Genomic DNA, 19,739 nt, shown 5'->3' with positions numbered 1-19,739 from the left:
CAATAATCATTCAGCGGCTTGAACTATTGGAGTTACGTGTTTGAAATAAGGTATATACAAAATTACGCAGGCAGGATTTTTGACGTAGCTATCTTGCCCTAACCAGGAATCCGCGATCCAGCTACTACCGTTGGTTAACATGAGACCCGCGTTTTCTAAGCTTGGATTGTGGGAAGGAGGGAACGCAGCAGCAAAGGTGTCAGCCACCCGTATGATGACGCCTTTATTACCATCCTGACCCAAAGTCTTCCATCCTTGTTAGGACCTACTAAATCTGTTGAAAAGCCTGCTTGTTGAATTTCTCATATCCCGTATTTCATAAGCAAGGACACCCTCTCAATTCTGCATAAATCTGGGCGGTGGCTTCAAGACACTGACATCTGTATCAATGCCCTGTGGATCCACCGCACTTCCGAAATGCTGCCTTGGAAGTTCACATTCTGTCGCTCTCCGACTTGCCCCATATCTGCGACCAACACTTTTCACGATCCTGTTCTTCTCACCCTTAATAATTGCCTAAGCTACGCACCCAGTGAGCTTTCCCTCGGGATGTTTACACTGTACGATAGAACTATATACCGTCGTAGTATTCATCCTGATTGTTTTTATCTCCGTCTAGTCGTCCCAAGGCACCTCCGATCTCCGTGTTAAAGTAACTTAACCATACAGTAACTGATGGTCACATGGGCGAAACTCTTACATACCACCGCTTGAGGCGCACTTTTTCTGAGCAAACCATTCAACTACGATGTGCACCGTTAGATCACTGCTTGCGATATCTGTCAGTCTGTCGAGGCCTGTCACCTGTCATGCCTCCTGTTCGTTTCCTTGAAAACTCCTGACATTTACATGAAGCCATGTTGTGGGTAGGGTTCTACCTCCTTAGCCATTTCCTATTTCCACCAGATGGAACAAGTTCATCGCAGTGAGAAGTGCTTAGGCGACAGCATATGCTATCATGTGAGCGATTCCAACCAGCTGTGCTACGGTTGTTGCCGATTCCCTAATGCCCGACGTCATCCTACATTAGAGCGACCCTCACCATTTACTTATGAATTGAGGTGGCTGCTTCCCATCGAAGGCCGTCACTGATACCTTCGGCTCCTGTTCTACCAAGCACAAGGTCGCTACCATGTACCAACCTCAAAGGAACAGACTCACCGAACGCTTCAACCACATACTAACTGAATTGTTTGCCATGTATACTTCCGAGCGTCATGCATCCACTGTGCATATTAACTGTCCCATCACGACATAGCCCAATTCTGACTGTTTAATTGATTGTTTAGGCGCAAGCTTACTTTGCCTATAAACAAGTTACTTTCCTCTAATTGGCAGTCCACAACTGAAGGCGTCCGTGCTGCTATTCGCATGTCCCTACCCAAGCACCACAAAGCTATGGTGATTTCCTCAGTGTCTAACAAGTTTGCCAAAAGTGCTGTTATTATCGTTGCCGATGAGGCGCCCATTTTTGGCCTAGTTCTCTTGTGCTGCTTGGCACACCATCGAGTCGGGGCGGCTTTTCCCGAAAAAGAACGCTTTCTCATTACTCTGGCCCGTAAAATATTTCACGGAATTTTCTGACGTGACGCATGAGATAGCACCGAGATGCAAGTCTTCATTACATTTCAAGGTAAACAGCAATGCTGTTCATGACGCCAGACTCAATTCATATCTACCCACCTTAACACATGTACCATAACCTGCACCGCGACGGAGTTTCCCCTGCCGGGAGAAAGGTGTTGCTGTGAAGCGAAAGAAGGTGTCTCGAGCTCACGGGGATGAAGGCTTTTCCGATTGCTTGTGTGGCACTTATGTATTATGTAAATATAAGAGGTCTGTTAGAAAAGTATCCGACCTTATTTTTTTGTGAACACCTGAAGGATATCAAACAAGCGCGCTTGCATCAGCCGACCTTGAACCTTCGTACGCATGCGCGAATTTTTTGCCGCCAACCGATAGCGTCAGTCGCTGGGACGCAGCGTTTGTTTGAGGTAGTGCGCAGTGCTATCGTCATTTTTTATTGCAAGGAAAATGACGGAGCGACTGGAGCAGCGCTAGTGCATCAAATTTTATTAGAAACAGGGCGACAGCCAAGTGAAAACCATTTGGAAGATTCAGACAGCTTTCGGGCACGATGCTATGAGCAGCAGACAGATTAAGGAGTGGTACAACCGGTTTAAAGACGGCCGCACGTCGGTGGAGAGCGAGCCACGCTCCGGTCGGCCGTCAGCATGCCGAAATGACCAGGTCATTACCAAAGTGAACGCTGTGGTGATGCGGGACCGTCGTGTGACTATCCGAGAAATTGCGGAAGAGGTGGGCATCAGCACGTTTTTCTGCACATGCCATTATGACCGAAGATTTGGCCATGAAAAAGTTGCGGCGAAATTCGTGCCGAAGCTGCTCACGGGGGAGCAAAAGCAACTTCGTGTTGAAGTGTCACAGGAAATGCTGGATTCCACAAACAGTGACCCCCCGACTTCATAAGCACCATAATCACTGGTGGCGGGTCATGGGTGTAGGGGGACGACCCGAAAACCAGGTTCCAGTCGTCACAGTGGAAGAATTCTACGTCACCAAGACCAAAGAAGGCCTGCCAAGTGCGCAGCAACTTCAAAGTCAAGCTCACTGCTTTCTTTGACTCCCGCGGTTTGGTACACCACGAGTACGCACCACAGGGTCAAACAATCACCAAAGAGTACTACAGGGAAGTCCTTGTGATGTTATTGGGTGCAGGATCACTCCATGAAGAGATAGAAGCAGCATGCAGAAGCACAAACACACATGAGACTTGTATTAGGCACACGTAATACATTAAAACAGCACATACGCAACAGTTCCCCAAATACGTTCTAGAAGATATGCCGCTAATATAGGTTACTCAAATGTAGTCGGCCTACAGTTCATGTAGAAGCAGGTGTCGCCATGTCGGAGATGTCGGGTAACCCGTGCCGGACAGCAGCGTCGGACAGCAGCGCCGGACAGCAGTGTCGTACAGCAGTGTCGGAGAACAGGGTCAGACAGCAGGGATGGACAGGCGGATCGAACTGCAGGATCGGATCGCCTCGTGGAGCTCAGATGGCCCTCCGTCACAGTCGATGTACCGGAGCCTCCGCGTGCCCGGTTACCCGATGGCGGGATTTGCGCCTAGGAGAACACTGCGGCGCGCGCAGCCCACCGGGTCACGTCCACAGCTGCCGAGGTAGCCCTGTGGCCGCTCACTCGAATGCCCGATCAGCCAGGCTCAGGACCTCCAGCCCTCCTGGACCAGTTGCCCAGCGGAATAACTGGACGAGGTAGCCCCTCAGCTGGTGACAGCTTGAATTGGGGTGTAGACGTAGTGACGCGGGCGGCGATAGCTCCTATGGGCCGGACGCACAGCCAGGACGCTCTGCCGTCGAACGCTGAAGGAAGGAAGAAAATCAACTTTATTAAAGGTCCTGCAGGCTACGAGAGCTTTGGGGCTCTCATAGAGCGGGCGTCTCCCACGACGGAACCGGAAGGTTGAGCTTCCTGGCGGTGGTGGAGTCTGTTTTGCGTGGGGTATGTGTTGGGTTGTAGCATTTTGAGAGTAACCGCTTGAGCTCGAGTGATCATGCGGTGTGGCGTGCTAAACTCTCTACGTTGTAGGTAGTAGTGTTTAGTGATTTTATTGTATGTGGTGGGGGCGTCCTTGTTCTCCGAGTGGTCGGGTGAAGCCGCGCGGTCTGTAAGCGCGCGCGCTGCCTCGTGTGCCGCCTCGTTAAGGTTGCGGACGTCGCCGATCTTGGTTCCTAAGTGTGCCGGGAACCAGTATATGACGTGGTGCTTAATCTCTTTTTCTGTGACAATTCTTAGAGCCTGTGAGCAGACCGTGCCCTTTTGAAAAGCTCTAATAGCGGCTATGGAGTCGCTGTAGATGTGAGAAATATTGTCATTGGTCAGCGCAACGGCGATCGCAACCTGTTCAGCCTGTTCAGGCTTCCTTGCGATTACCGTTGCTGCATGTCTTGTGGATCCGCAGCCGTCCACCATCGCCACTGCGAAAGCTTTTTTTCCCGCCTATGCCGCCGCGTCCACAAAAGCTAAGCGTTCGCGGTTTGCCAAGGCTTGGTTAAGGAGGAATTGTCCTCTCGCTTGTCGTCTGCCCCTGTTGTTTTCGGGGCGTACGTTTCTGGGTATAGGTCGGACCGTGATCTTAGCGCGGATGTCCCGTGGGAGGTCCGCAAAGTCTTTTTCTATGTTTCCTTGAGCAAAGCTAGGATCGTGCGCCCCGGAGGCGTCGTCGAAAGCCTAGCAAGCTGGGCGCGCTGCTGGGCCTCGGCGATTTCTTCCAGGGTGTTGTGCATACCCAGGTGCCCCAGCTTCTCGTTGCTGGTGCTGGTCGGAATGCCGAGGGCATGCTTGATGACCTTTCTGATTTGCGCATTGAGTCTGTCTCTTTCGGATCTTGACCAATTGAGCATTGCCGCAACGTATGCGAAGTGACAGGTGACGAACGCGTGTATGAGTTTGACGAGATTATGTTCCTTGAGGCCCCTCTGTCTATTGGCAATTCTTCTGATGATCCCGATAGCCTTGTTGGTCTTGGTGATGAGCTTCTGAACCCTATGGGCCGGAAACCCAGCGAGAAGTCTCTGCAGTTGAACGCCGAACCTCGCGCACTGCTCACGTCATGGGCCACGCACTCTCGAGCCACGCTTTTCGAGGCGCCACTGTCGACGCTCACCAATCGGTGTCTAAGATGATGATGATGATGACCATCTTAAAGTACATACCCACTCACGGGTATTGGCCAAGAGTCGGTTTTCCTCTTCGCCACCGCACGGCACACTGTCTTCATATGTTTATGTTTGGCACTGCCACGTGCAATATATTTTCACAGTCCTCCGTCGCCTACGCCATGCTGTACGGCGCAAGAGACTGGAGTTGTGAACAGGAAATTGGAGCATCCATCACGACAATGCTCCTGCACATTCCTCGCACTTGATTCAGACTTCTTTGGCGAAACACCACACTCCTGTAGTTCAACAGGCTCCTTACTCTCCTGATATGGCCCCTGCGACTTCTGTCTGTTTCCCAAAATCAAGAGCCCATTGAAAGAAGCGCGATTTCAGAGAAGAGAGGACATTATGGCTGCAACGACAGCAGAGCTAAACTCCATTCCGAAAGAGGCCTTGTAGGAATGCTTCCAACAATGGCAGCACCACTGGGCAGTGTGTAGAGTCCCAAGGAGACTGACTACTTTGAGCGTGATTAGGTTTACAGCGCTCCAGTTATGCCGGTTCTTTTTCTTCGGCGAAAGATGGATACTTTTCTAAAAGACTTCGTATGTCAGTTCAAACCTGTGCAATGGCCTTTTTCTCTCTAGAATATGTACACTGATCTGTCGCCTTCCTTTCATTACGCAGTTGCAAATCTTGCTTGTGTGTTTCTTGTTCGTGTTGTAATATCTGCTTTTGCACCTATAAAAAGAATATATATAGTAGCTCATGTCAACTTGTCCAGCAACGTCCTGCTGCACAAGTGCTTGGAAACACAGCCCATGGTAGAACAGAATTCTTGAGCAAAATATCCAATAACCTAACGCTCAGTATAGGCGAAAACCAGTCATTTAGGGAACTGTGGGTTTTCTGCACCCGTGCGGAATCTCATACAAAACTAGGAACGAAACAAAATTTTATTCTTTCATGTATTTATCTCTACTTTACTACCTATTAGTTTGTCGGTCAAGCACTCTCCAAAGCATTTTTTGTACTTTCTGGTGTTAAAGTGTTGCCTTATTGACCGCTCAAAGAAAGTTGTGTTCATAGAGATCAGTGTGTGCATCAAATCTGCCGTATGTACTACGTGTCTTACTTCACAATAGCAGCCTGAAGCATATGCAAGTTGGCAGCGACAGCCAAGCATATCAGGACGGCAGAAAGTCAACTGTAAGGAGGGACAACGGAAGGAAAAATACCTCAAGAGATTCACAAATAAAACGCAAGAAAAAAGTACAAAAGGGGGATTGATGATTGCAGCGGAGGAGAGCGGTGTTCCCTCTTACGCATTCGTAACTTCGAACAGAGCGCTAATAAATCGGAATACAACCTTCGAAAATGGTATTCGGTGCTTGACAGTTTCGATCTTGTAAGGCAATTGAAAAATACTTTTCCGGATATTTTATTAGGAAGACGTTTTCTAATGTCGTGCCATTTCTATACATCATTAACGATTCTGGAAAGGCTCACTAAAGGTGTAATTTGCACCGATTGAATGTGCGCATTTAAGAAGAGATGAAAATTTTACCAACCTCATTGTGAAGATGCAGCGGCAGCATTGGTGAGTACAGTTTATTGGTACTTGAGAATGATTACTTCAGTGCGTACCTGTGGTTTAACGTTTAGGAGGAAGATGTACAAAGAACATATTGCTCACAAAAAGAGGCATTTTAATCTGCATCTTCTACACACAATTTAAAACATTTCAACTGCTTCAGGCTTGTCTCTATGGTAGTTCCCTCGCATATAAGGCTATTGGGGTGAATATAATTCACGCTGAATTCAACGTGGGAACATAAACAAAAGTACAGCATTGTGACTCCGTGCTGCCCTTCTAAATTTGAATTCCCAACTCAAAGCACATCACATATCTTACATAATTGACTCCTAAATATTGCGCAACGCATTTCGTACCGCGCAATAATTAACCACACAACATTACCCTTGAATAACCCGCGAAGTAATACACGCAAAGCGCAAAATGAAACGCAATAGTCCCGTAGGCTGTCTAACCTGGCACGTGCTATTGGTGATTTCAAACAGCGAGCAAAACTGGCAAAAAAGCACTACTTTACTGTAACGCTTCCTTGTAACATCAAAACAAGCCTAGCCAATTTTCGAAACACTTTCGGACCGCAAGGAAACAATGTCCTTTCTAACAGACAGCGAAAAGTTGAATCAGGCCAGAAGGTTCAACAATTTTCAATCTGTTGTTACTGACGACAACGGTGTCACTTCCCTAATCATTGCTGTTTCAGTCAGACCCATTGAATCATCAGTAATAAGTGGCTCAGGAATTCTTAACCTTCTTTTGAGTCTATATCCGTAGGGCCACGATGATATTGCAAACAATTTTGTGTGCCGATATGCAGAAAGGTGCAGTAAATACCTCGGCACGATTTATCACAAATCTACTGAAACAGCTAAACTTCCATCAAAACGAAAAGTAGCAAAAGTAATACGAATCCACAAAGCAGGAGATACCGCAGCTCATATTTCACTGAAAAGTACATCGTGCAGTTATTTGAGCACATAATTTGAATGCACGGAAATGCTTTTAGATGTGAGAGCATCTTATCCTCGGGGCAGTGTCCGTTCTACGGCGTACGCACCCATACTGCGCATGCGCAATTCTCCCTCATTCTCCTCTTCTACGCAGGTGTGCGCTCTCCTCCTCCCCTCTCCCCCTCTCCGCAACAGGTGCGGCGCAGCAAATCATTGCATACAACTCTCTCTTTCTCTCACTCTCCCTCTCTCTCTAAGGGAACGCCGGTAGGTGGCGCAAGTGTCGCGGCGCAGTATAAAGCGCGCGTTCGCTGTGCTTCCGTCATTCTCTCTCTGTGCAAACATGGACGTCATCGACGGTCTCGTAAACGGCGCAGTGGGAACGCTCAAACTCTGTGAACGAAGCGTCGATGGTGCGGGAGGAGAAGAAGACTTCCAGGTGACTTTGGCTGCACTTCGACGGTCCCGCGACAGGGAAGCTCGCTCGCCTTCGATCGACCCACGCAGTGAGTGAGGCCAGCCGTCTGGGTTATGAAGTTGACGTGGCGTGGGTACCCATAGAACCACGTAATGTCACGTTGACGATCAACCGTAAAACCGGTGTGGCGTGCAAACGGATGCAATTCTCCTTGGTTCAAGCGAGTGCCATAACCGTGCACAAGTTCCAGAGTGCAACCTACGCGTCGATCGTTTACGACTACGCCAAAACCCACCCGCAGAAACTCGGACGCTAGGAATCACGTACGATCTCTAAATAAATACGCAACAACCCCGTACCAAACGTCTCCTCTCTTCCCAATACATTCTCTCACTCTAACTTTCATTGGGTTGTGTTGCCAAGTGAAACGAAATGGAAACTCGATGCGCACCCCCCGCGATGCTTTCGCATCCCACCATGGTTGCCCGTAGTGTGAGATGATGTGATTTTTTTAGAAAATCTCAGCCTTCTGTTTCCCTATCAACATGGCTCAGGAAAAGATTATCTAGCATAACTCAGCTTACCGAAGTTGTCCATGGTCTTGCGCTTAGTTCAGCGATTGCAGCCAAAACGACGTAATTCTGCTTCGCTTATCGAAGGCGTTTGATAAGGTTAGCCATAGCAAACTACACTATTGGGAATGGAGAAATTATAAACTGTGTGAAAGACTTTCTAAGCGACCCAACACAGTTCATGATTTTCGAAGGTGCATCATCAAGGACAGCTTCACTTAAATCAGGTTTCTCCCAATGATCCATCCTGGGAGCATTATTATTCCTTATTTTATTGCGATAGCAATTATATGGACACTCCAAAGCGGATTTCTGCCGTCGGCGTCGCCGTCGCTGTGAGGTTCGGTATGACGTCAACGGCGATGAAATCGTCGCCGCGCTCCGGACGCTCTATATGCGAGTGAAAGGGCGCGAGGGACGCGTGCTTTCACGGGGAGCGAACGCACGTCGGAGAGCAAACGCGCGTTCTGCGCCGTGCTCCCTCAAGGACTGCAGAATTAACCGTCTCTTTCCTCCTTTACAATCACCATATATAGAGAGCAAACGCGACTTCTTCCGTCGCGCGAAAGGCCGTGGGGGGACGGGAGGGAGGAAACGGAGGCGACGTTTAGCTGCGGCCCCAAATGCGTATTCATATAAAACATTGTGTGGCGAGAAGGTGGGTAAGATTTCCGAGAGAGAGAGAGAGAAAATGACTTTATTGACATTAATCCGGCATGTAGGGGTGGATCAGGCCACGTAGGGCTCCATCAACCCCCTATCTCACTAGACCTCAGCGCGGACCGGTCCGGCGCTAGCTACTAGGAGTTGCCTCCGTTCGCTTTTGCCGGGCCAGGGCCGCGTCGAGCCGCTGGATGGCTTGGAGTTGCGCCTGATGGTCAGGCGAACTGATGTAGTGTTCCATGTCCGGTGGCCGAGAGTCCCGCACGGTTCCCCCCGCACACGCGTCACACCCCCACAGCACGTGGGCTAAGGTTGCCAGTTCTCGCGCACACACACTGCACGTAGCACTTTCAAACAGTCCGGGACACACGTGCCGGGCTAGGGCCGGCGTGAGTACTGTTCCAGTCTGTAGCTGTCGTAAGAGGACCCCCTCACGTCGCCCTAGTGTCGGGTGAGGCCCAGGCAACGCTCGGCGGCCCTCTCGGTACCAAGCGAGGATTCCTCCGTAGTCCAGTAGCGGGTCCGGGTCCAGGAAGTCAGCCTCGTCCGCTTCCGAGGGGCGGGGGGGCGCCGCACGGTACGCGAGCTCACGCGCGACGACGTCCGCCTCCTCGTTTCGGTTGGCCGCTCCTCCTGGGATGACTCCGACGTGAGCCGGGAACCATCGTAGATGGGTTGTGGTTGACTTGGTCCTCGGCAACAGGCTCGCCGCCGGCGTCCCGACGCTCCCGCGGCCAAAGTTGGCGATGGCCGTGCGGGAGTCGCTCAGGATCGTGGTCGCCTCCGGTATGCCGCTCAGCGCCAGGGCGATGGCGGCTTCCTCCGCTTGCTCCGCAGACGTCGCTCGGACGCTGCAGGCGTTGAGTACTTTCCCGTCCGTGGCCCGGACAACCGCTGCCACGTACGTTTTCGGCTTGCGTTGGTGTTTGGCTGCGTCCACGTACACCGCCTTTGCGTCGTCGGCGTATGTTTCTGCCAGCGCTCTCGCCCTGGCCACCCTTCGCTCCTTGTTGCGGTCCGGGTGCACATTGCGCGGGAGCGGCAGGACCACCAGGCGCCTTGCTACTTGCTTGCTCACCTCCTCCCGCTTCGGGGCTTCCTCCCAATAGGATTCGGCCCTTGGCGGGCGCAGGCCGACCCTCTGTAGGATTGCTCTTCCGGCTTTGGTTGTTGCGAGGCGAGTCAGCTGCGTCGTGCGCTGGGCCTCGCTCACCTCCTCCAGGCTATTATGCACTCCTAGTCGAGCCAGGACATCGTTGCTCGTACTGGCGAGGAGGCCCAGCGCCGTCTTGTGGGCCTTCCTTATTGCAGCATTGATTTTCTCCCGCTCGTGCCGCAGCCATCCGTGGAACGCGCCGACGTACGAGACGTGGCTCGTCACGAACGACTGCAGCAGTCGCAGGAGATTCGTCTCTCGCATCCCATGTCGTTTGGTGGAGATCTGCTTGACCAGGCGGGTCGCCACTCCCACCTTCGTTAGCAGCCGGCTCAGAGCGGTGTGGTTGCCGTTTCCCGCGTCGAAGTGCATGCCGAGTACTCTGATTCCTCGGACGTGCGGGATGGTGGTGCCGTCTTCGGTCCTCAGCGTGATGTTATCCGCCTCCTTCTCCGTTGACTTGCGCCAGTGACCAGGAGGTGGCAATACCAGTAGCTCAGACTTCTGCGGAGAGCATCGGAGGCCTGTCCCCCGCAGGCAGTCTTCTATCTGCCAGATTGCCTCTTGCAGTGACTCCTCTATGTGGCCGGTCGTGCCTCCCGTCATCCACAATGTGATGTCATCTGCATATATTGTGTGCTGGACCTGCGGCAATCGGACAAGGCGCTCGGCCACTGGTATCATGACTATATTAAAAAGAAAGGAGGAGATGACGGCCCCTTGTGGTGTGCCGACGCTGCCCAACCTTCGCTCCTACAGCTGCAGGTGACCGACGTGGAGGCACGCCGTCCGATTCGAGAGAAAGGCCCGGATGTAATCATACGTTCGCCGTCCCAGCCCGAGCCTCTCGACCTGTGCCAGGATTGCGGAGTGTAGCAGGTTGTCAAAGGCACTTTTGAGGTCGAGGCCTAGGATCGCCCTGCAGTCGGTCTTGCTGGGGGACTCGAGCAGGTCGTGCTGGATCAGTAGCATTGCGTCCTGAGTGCTCAGCCGGGCCCGAAAGCCCAGCATCGCCGCAGGGTACGCGTCGTGCTTTTCCATGTAACTCTGCCAACGGTTGTTTAGCACGTGCTCCAGCACCTTGCCCGCGCATGACGTCAGGGAGATTGGGCGGAGATTCTCAATGCTGGGCGGCTTGTTGGGTTTAGGGATCAATATCGTTCGGGCGGTCCGCCACTGCTTGGGCAGCGTGCCGGAGCGCCAACAGTCGTTGTAGAAATTCGTAAGGGCCGTGATGGCCACGTCGCCAAGGTTTCGCAGGGTCTTATTGTGGATCAGGTCCGGGCCGGCTGCCGACTTGCAGTTCAGCTCTTGCACCGCTCGGCGGACCTCCCATTCTTCTATATCCGCGTCGAGCGCGGGGTTGTCTGTGCCTTCGTAGTCCGGGTGGCGGACTTGTGCGGTGGCCGGGAGATATTGATCAATGAGGCGTTTGCCCACTTCGTCCTCGCCGTGTTCTTTGATTGCCGCGTGCAGGATCTGCGCCAGTCTGTGTTGCTGGAACGATTTGCTCTGCGTCTCGTCACGTAAGTGGCGGAGCAGCTTCCACGTACGGCTGGCGTGCAGCTGCCCGTCGGCTTCGTTACAGATGGCATGCCACTGCTGCACGCAGAGCTGCGTGCTGTATTTTTCGATTTCGCGGCCGAGGTGGGTGATGCGCTTGCGCAGTGTTCTGTTGTGCCGCATGTGCTTCCATCGGCGTTGCAGTGATTGTCGTGCCTCGATCAGGTGGGCCAGTCGAGGGTCCATAGTGGGGATCGATTCGTCCGTCTCCACTTCCGTGCTCACACGCGCCACCGCGTCTACCAGGCTGCGCGTCCACTTTTCGAGGTCCTCAATGGTGGGCGCAATATCCTGCCGGCGGAAGGCGTTCCAACCCGTCAGCTTGTGCTTGCGAGTCGGGGCCTGCTTGCTCCGGACCCGCAGCGGCAATTCCACTTCTATGATGTAATGGTCACTTCCCAAGTTGAGCCCCGTGTTGCGCCAGCTCACCGGTCTGTCATCCGGGAGGTGCACGAAGGCGAGGTCGGGGGTGGTGTCCCTGGTTGCTGAAGTGCCAATTCGTGACGGCCGCTGCGGGTCCGAGAGCAGCTCAAATTCGGCCTCTTCAGCCTCGTCCAGTAGGCTCCGTCCTTTGGCAGTCGTGCGGGGGTAGCCCAGTTCCCTGTGGGACGAGTTGAAGTCACCCGCCACGATGATCGGCATGTCGACGGCTTTTCGCCTGGCTTTCTGGAACAGCGTCCGGAACCGCTGGCTGCGGTGCTGCGGGTTGCTGTAGGCGTTCATCAGACAAACGGACTCTTGCGTCTTCTTACCGACCACGCCTTCGGTCGCGCACAACTCCAGGGCCGTGTTGCCATCGAGGAAGCGGTCGAGCTTGATGAGGGTGATGCCCTTGCGTACAAAGGTGCAGACTCCCTGTGCCGCGCCCGTGTTGCTGGTGCGCGCGCTGGGGCGTGGTAACCCGGGAGTTTCGGGGTCTCTTCCATATGTGTCTCTTGAATCATGATCACGTCAGGAGGCGCGGCCATGGATTGTACTTGTTGTTGTAGTAGGGCCTTGCGGCACCGGAGGCCGTTGGCGTTCCAGTGCCACACTCTGAGCTTGGCGTTGTTGGCGGCCTTATCCATGGCTGGGCGAGGCTCCGGGCGACGTGTGGCTGCCGTGGCCGAGTTTCCCCATCTCCTCCTGCAGTAGTTGGACCATGAAATGTTTCATTTCCTCGAAGCCCGTGTTGATGCGGGCCTCCTCTCGGGCTTCGAGCTTTGCAAAGTCTGCCTTGACGTCGTTTTTGAAATTCTTCATGGCTGACGCCACGTTGTCGACCTTCTGTGAGATCTTTTTTGTGCACTTGTCTTGCCTGTTTAGGCGCGCGTTGATGTGTTTGAACCGGGCCCCGTAGTTAAGGCCGCCTTGGGTATCCGTGTCCCTAGAGTGAAGTGTCGAGATCGATGAGATGGATTCGGTCTCGTCGTCCCCGGTGTTCATGTTCAGGTGTTCGTCCTTGTCCGACTCGATCACCGAGCTACGGCGGGCCTTCTTCTGGCAAGGGGTCTTGCCTTGTTCCAACGATTGCGGCGACGGTGGTGGCGGTGGCATGACCGGCGTCCCCAGCGGGGTGAACGATGCCGTCTGCTGCGCCGTTCCCACACTCCATGGCGTATCTGATTGGTTTCCGTGCTGTTGCGAAGTGAATCTTGCAATCAGCTCCTTCTGCTGTTTCATAGTCTCCTGTTGTTGCTTCACCGTCTCCTGCAACAGCTTAATCGTGCTCTCGAGCTGCATCATTTTGGATGCAAGCGAGTTGTTCTGCGGCTTTCTCGCCGGCGTGCGCGAGCGCTGGCGCTCCTTCGCGTCTTTTTCGCCCTTGGCTCCGCCTCTGGCGATATCTGACCACAACTTCCGGCCGTCACGTGAGCGACTGCGCCGCCTATCGCGACTCTCCGAGCGTCCGCGGCTTGGGGACCGCCCTCGGCTCTTGCTGCGGCTCTTGCGCCGCCCCTCTTGTTTGCTCGGGGAGAGGTCGGGGAATTCGTCTTTTCTAGAAAATCTGGCCTTGCTCTGGCCAGACTTTCCCGCCTTTTCCGCCGCCATCTTGCGCTCGTGTTCGCGCTTCCGAAGCAAGAATGGCGTCTTGAACTTGTTCGCACAGTTTCCCGTGCCGGTGGGATGCGAGCCTCCGCACAGTTTGCAGCGAGGTTTGCAATCCTGCTCGTGATTTTCGCCGGGGTTTGCCTTCCCGCAGGCGAAGCAAACCACCACATTCGGTCGGGGGCACACGTCTCTCCAGTGGCCGACCTGCCCGCATGTTCTGCACACTTCTTTGTGTTGGCGGTATAGCCGACACCTTATTAGCGCGCCGCAGTATTTAACGTAGGACGGGACTTTGTCCCCCTTAAAGAGCACGATCACTGCGTGCGAGTTTCCGATCCGGTGCGCTTCGAGCGCCGTACCGTTGTAGATATTTACAACTTTCGCTCGGATCATTTCAGGCGTTTCGCTGAGCGGGATGCCTCCGATTACGCCCTTCACCGTATTTTCGGGTGCCGCCGAGTAAGCGCACACTTCGTATGCTTGATTTCCAATCATGAGTGCATGGATGGCCGCGTAGCGGCTGACTCTCTCGCCTTCCGGCGTGCTGATCACGATAATGTTTTGTGCAACGTTTGGACAGATCGTGTCCCTCTGTATGACTTCGAGACTAATTCTCGCCGCACCCGCAATCGCCTGCACGAGCTCCGGCATCATAATCTTGCCCACCAGCAGTCCCCCGCGGGGCCTAACTATCACCTTGCATTCGCCACGTGGCACGTGAGGCATGCGTGCCGTCTTCGCGAAGTTCGCGTTGACTTTCTTGATAATCTGGGCCCGGGTTGGCTGGGCTGCCTTCTTACCGGGCTGGGGTGCCGAAACTTGCTGCGGACTCTCGGCGTTGTTCAGAGTGGCCTTCTTGCCTCGCTGAGTGGCGACCACCCAACCGGCGATGTTTTCTGGGGTCTCGTCGATCGGCGTTCCGGGGACGGCAACCACCATGCGTCCCGAGCTGCGGTCCAAATTGGGCTGCTGGTCCCGGGCCGGACTCGTATCCATGGCTGAGTGACCCGACGCTGACATTTCGCACGAAGCGGGGCCACCGGCGCGGTCCGATGCGGCCGAAGCCGTCGCTAAGCCTAGCTGGCCGGTTAGGCCTAGCTGGCTCGCCACTTTGTCCGGCGCAAAACAGGCGTAAAATCCGCAAAAATGGGCGGACTCACCAAAATTTGGGCTCTACGTGCTCCGGGTGTCAAGCCGAAATCGATCGTACCGTTTTGGACGGGCTGGGGTCGAATGGTCCTCCCAAAATTGGCCTCATCGACGGAGCCGACGCGAAGTACGTCCGCTCGCTCCGAACGCTCCGCAGCGTCTCCTAAGATTTCCGACGCTGCTCGACAAGTGTCCCATTCTGATCTCGTCGAAAACCTCCGAGGCGCCCCCAGAGGCACCGGCAAGTCACCAACGCCGCGCGCGTTCGGTGCGAACGCGGGCACAACGCCGACGGCGTCGACAACAGTTCTGCGCGTTGCTGGTGCATGTCCAAGTTTATACAGCTGATAAAACTACTATCCTTACTCTGTATAGCTCTCTACTAATTTGCTATCGCAACTGACGCTTCGCCTTTCAGGTGGAACTGCGACAAATTTTTTTATGAATGACATCACGACAGGCATAGACGGCCAAATTAAGGTTTTCGCAGACAATTGCATTATTTACATGGAAATTAACAATCGTGATAATCACTCGGCACTAAATCGTTCACTAGATAAGATAGCTCAGTGCTTCGAGCAATCGCAAATGTCTATCAACATATCATAAACATTCTGTGCAACGATACCAAGAAAAGAAGAATCATCCGAATTTTCTTCCGTAATTAACACACCAATGCAAAGAGTTACGCAGCAGAAAAATATTGGTGTAAACTTGAGTTTTGACTATACATATCCCATCTGAGATGGGATATGTATAGTCAAAACGTAACAGCGGCGGCTTTGCGTAAACTGTTTCTCTTATGAAGGCGCCTACCCTTTGCACCGACACATACTAAGCTCTTTACCTAACAACCATTCGTGCGCCCAATCTTAGAGTTTGCTAACACTGTATGGTTCCCGCATATTGTCACTAATTAAGCCAAAATTGAACAGGTACAGAGGAAGGTCGTTTGGTTTATTCATTACAAGTTCAAGCCAACCGCCTCGCACAATAACCATGTAGCAGCTGCCAGACTACCTACGCTCGAGACAAGAGCAAAACTGGCGCGTCTGATGTTTCTGCACCAACTCCTGCATAAGCAAAGCTACATCTATGCGTCCAAATACATCTATCTTGCGGAATCACCAGCACTAAGAAACGAACAAGCACACACTCACAGAGAATACGCTTATAACAACGATGCTTTAAACATTCTTTTTCCCCCCTGATAATCAGCAAATGTAATCGTTTAGAGCCATCCATTACTAACGCATAATCCTTGGCAAATTTTACCTCGGAAATTGAAACTGTGTTTAATAACAGCTTTCTAGGTGTGTGTATGAGTGTGGCAATTGAGCTTTGAGTGTGGCAATTGGAATTGCCTGCGTCCTAGATAGTAGTGTTTGGTTATCTCATTATAAGTTATTAACTTATCTCTATATTCCCCGGCCTGATGGTGAACGGCTCGGTTATGGCTGTCACGGTTAGCAAGAGCTCGTGCCAAGTCATGCGCAACCTCGTTGAGGTTTACCCGAGTCTCGTCCACTTTCCCCATATGTGCAGGAAACCATCGGATTTCTGTTCTCCTAGTCCTAATGTTTTCAAATAGTTTAGCTGCAACTCCAGCTACGTAGCCTTTATCAAAACTTCTTATAGCGGCTATTTGAATCACTGTAAATGAAGGCCCACTCCTGACGGCTGGAGCAATTGCCACTTGTTCCGCCACCATGGGTTCCTTGGTAAAAATAGTGATAGCGTCTTGCACCTTTCCTTGCGAATTTGATACAATGGCCGTATAGGCTTCTTTACCTTTCACCCAGGCAGCATCAACTATAGCTGCCAGTTGGTTCTGCTGTTCTATCTCCTGCAAGAGTGCTGTAGCTCTTACCTTTCTCTTTTGATATTATATTCTGGATGCATGTTTCTGGGGAGAGGGTTGTTTCTGATCCTATCACTAAATTCAGTATTTAATTCCACTTCAGCCTCTATTGGGCTCCATGATCCATTAGGTTCTACGCCTATTATCTGTAATATCTTTCTGTCTGCTCGTGTTCTTTTTTCAATCTGTCGTGTTGCGCTACCTGTTGCGCCTCAGCGATTTCTTCCATTGTGTTGTGGACTCCTAGACTCATGAGCTTGTCAGTTGCAGCGGTACTAGGTATCCCTAGGGCTATTTTAACAAGTTTCCTGATCATGATATTGAGTTTGTTAAGTTCTGCTTGTTTCCATTTGAATAATCCGGCCACGTAAGTGAAGTGGCAGAAAGCAAAAGAATGTATTAGCCTCAAAGCACTGCCTTCCCCTAAGCCTCTGTGTCTGTTGGTAATTCTCCTTAGTAACCTAATGACTTCATCTGTTTTGTTCGAAATATGCTGTATTGTACGATAATTGTCATTGTTTTTCTCTATGTGATAACCATGAACCTTGATTTTTCCAACTAGCCTGATTGCGGTTCCTTCATGAGTGTATAGGCACACTCTTGGCTCCTCTTTCGGAATGTGGCCTCTTGGTTTACGACCTTTTCTGCGATGTTTAATGACCAAGAGTTCCGACTTGGCTGCCGAGCATTTCAGCCCCATGTCTTTCAGTATGTTCTCCACAACATATACACTTTCTTGTAGTCTAGTCTCTGTCTCTCCTACATTACCCTTGGCACTCCAAATGGTTATGTCGTCGGCATATACGACATAATGTATACCCTCAATTTTCTCTAAATTTCTTGCAACCTTAGACATTGCCAAATTGAATAGCATGGGCGAGAGCACAGCTCCTTGTGGAGTGTCCCTGTTTCCCAAATTCTTAGCTTCTGACATAAGTTCTCCCATGATGAGGTTGGTGGTTCTGTCTCTAAGAAAGTCCTTAATCATTTTCAAAAGCCTTTTACCTAACCCCATCTCCAAGAAAACGTCCAGTATTTTCTTACGTTTTAAACGATCAAAAGCTTTTTCCACATCCATACCTAGAAGAGCTTTCGTGTGCGTTGGGCTGGCCTGTACGAGTTGGTGTTTGATTAAGAGCATAGCATCCTGAGTTGACAACCCGGGTCGAAAGCCAATGAGGTTGTACGGGAGGATGTCATTCTGCTCAACGTATTTCCTGACCCGATTGAGGATGACATGTTCCATGGCTTTGCCTAGAAATGACGTCAAAGAACTAGTACGGAGGTTGTCCAGAGTTAATTGTTTGCCTGGCATAGGTATGAGGATAGTATTGGCCACCCTCCGTTCCTCTGGGTATATCCCCTTCCTCCAACATTCATTAAAATGTTCAGTTAGGTAAGAAATTAATTCATCATCCAGATTTCTTAAAATCCTGTTAGTTATTACATCAGGTCCAGCTGCTGATCTACCATTAAGACTGTGAAGAGCCGCCCTGACTTCACTCTCAGTGAAATCCAGATCAATTTCTTCACATGTGCCACCCGAATATTCGACGTTATCTTCTCCTTCGTTTGGTTGCTTAAGCGGGAGATATTTGGCGGCGAGTCTATCCATGATTTCTTCCGGTGTTTTATCCTGGCTCTCCTGATGAACCAACTTGGCTATAGCTGTTCTCTTGTTTGTCCTTGTTTCATTCGCGTTAAGCAAGTGCTTAAGGAGGTTCCAGCATGTTTAAATTTTGCCAACCGCGGAGTTACAAATCTCATCCCACTGTTGTTTCACGAGTGTCTTCGAGTGCTCATCAATTTCTCTGTTTAATAGCGCTATTTTTTCCTTAGCCTTCTGTTAAGTCTGCGTTTTCCATCTCTGAACTATAGGCTGTTTGGCCTCAATCAAATGCGCCAGCCTGCTGTCTATAGCCTCAATGTTTTCCTCTGTCTTTATTTCCTTAGAGGTCTCTTTGACGTCCTCTCTGAGCTGGTTAACCCATGTTTGAAACTACTCCTTTGTACCTAAAGGCCCCCCTTTCTCTCTTTTCTCCATGACTTTCCTAAACTGGTCCCAGTCTGTAAATTTGAAGATTCTAATTTCCTGTCTCGGTAGGTCTATGGTTATGTGAATGATATAATGATCACTACCGAGATCAATGTTCGAGTTTTCCCAATTAGCTCCTCCTAAGTTATTAACAAAAGTGAGATCTGGTGTGGAGTCCCTGTATGTGACCTGCCACAACGGGTGGGGTACGCCTGATCGGTAATCAAGCATAACCCCCGATCCATAGCGAGATTCCATAGATCCTCTCCCTTCTTTGTGTCCCATGTATATCCCCATGTGTGATAGGGAGCATTAAAGTCCCCTCCCAATAATGAGCGGGGAGTTTTTGGCAATCGAAGACACTTTGTTGAAGAGTGCTCTAAAGCTCTGTCTCATATCTCTAGGGCTGCTGTAAATATTTAAACAGAAAGTGCTTTGCGCTTTGCCTCTGTTTCTTTTAAGTACTATCTCAAATAGAACAAATTCGAGCCTGGAATATCTAAGACGAATATCGTGCTCGATGTATGGCAACTTTTTGTCGATCAGAGTCGCCAACCCCCTCCCCATTTCTTTGTCTGTACATATCGCTTTGTACCCAGTAAGCGTAATTTCGTCCGCCAAGGTTTCCTGCAGCATGATTACTTTTGGCCTGGCGCCTGATGACCTGATTACCTGTCGCAGAGCTGCTTTCTTGTGTTGAAACCCGCGACAATTCCATTGCCGCACATTAAATCCATGATTACTGTCCATTATTATGGGGCTCTTGCCTTGCCCAGGGGGCGCTGCAAAAATGGTGCTAAAAAGCGCCCTCAATCCGAAACTGGGTAGTACCAAGCTCGGTCGTCTGCTTCGGGGAGCACGTTTGATATATGGACCCGCCACTTTCGGTTGTGTTGTACCACGGCTTGCAGCGAATATCGGGCGCCGAAGATTTTTCCATGGGTGGCATGCTGCGTAAAGGCAAGAAATTATGCAACGCCGAATACGTGTACGCCGTTCAAGAAATGATCGGCGAAGTTTTAGCGCGGTGTCAATCGCAAG

This window comes from Dermacentor silvarum, chromosome 5 (assembly GCF_013339745.2).
Source record: "Dermacentor silvarum isolate Dsil-2018 chromosome 5, BIME_Dsil_1.4, whole genome shotgun sequence".
Classification (NCBI taxonomy): domain Eukaryota; kingdom Metazoa; phylum Arthropoda; class Arachnida; order Ixodida; family Ixodidae; genus Dermacentor; species Dermacentor silvarum.
Note: the sequence above shows the minus strand (reverse complement) of the source record.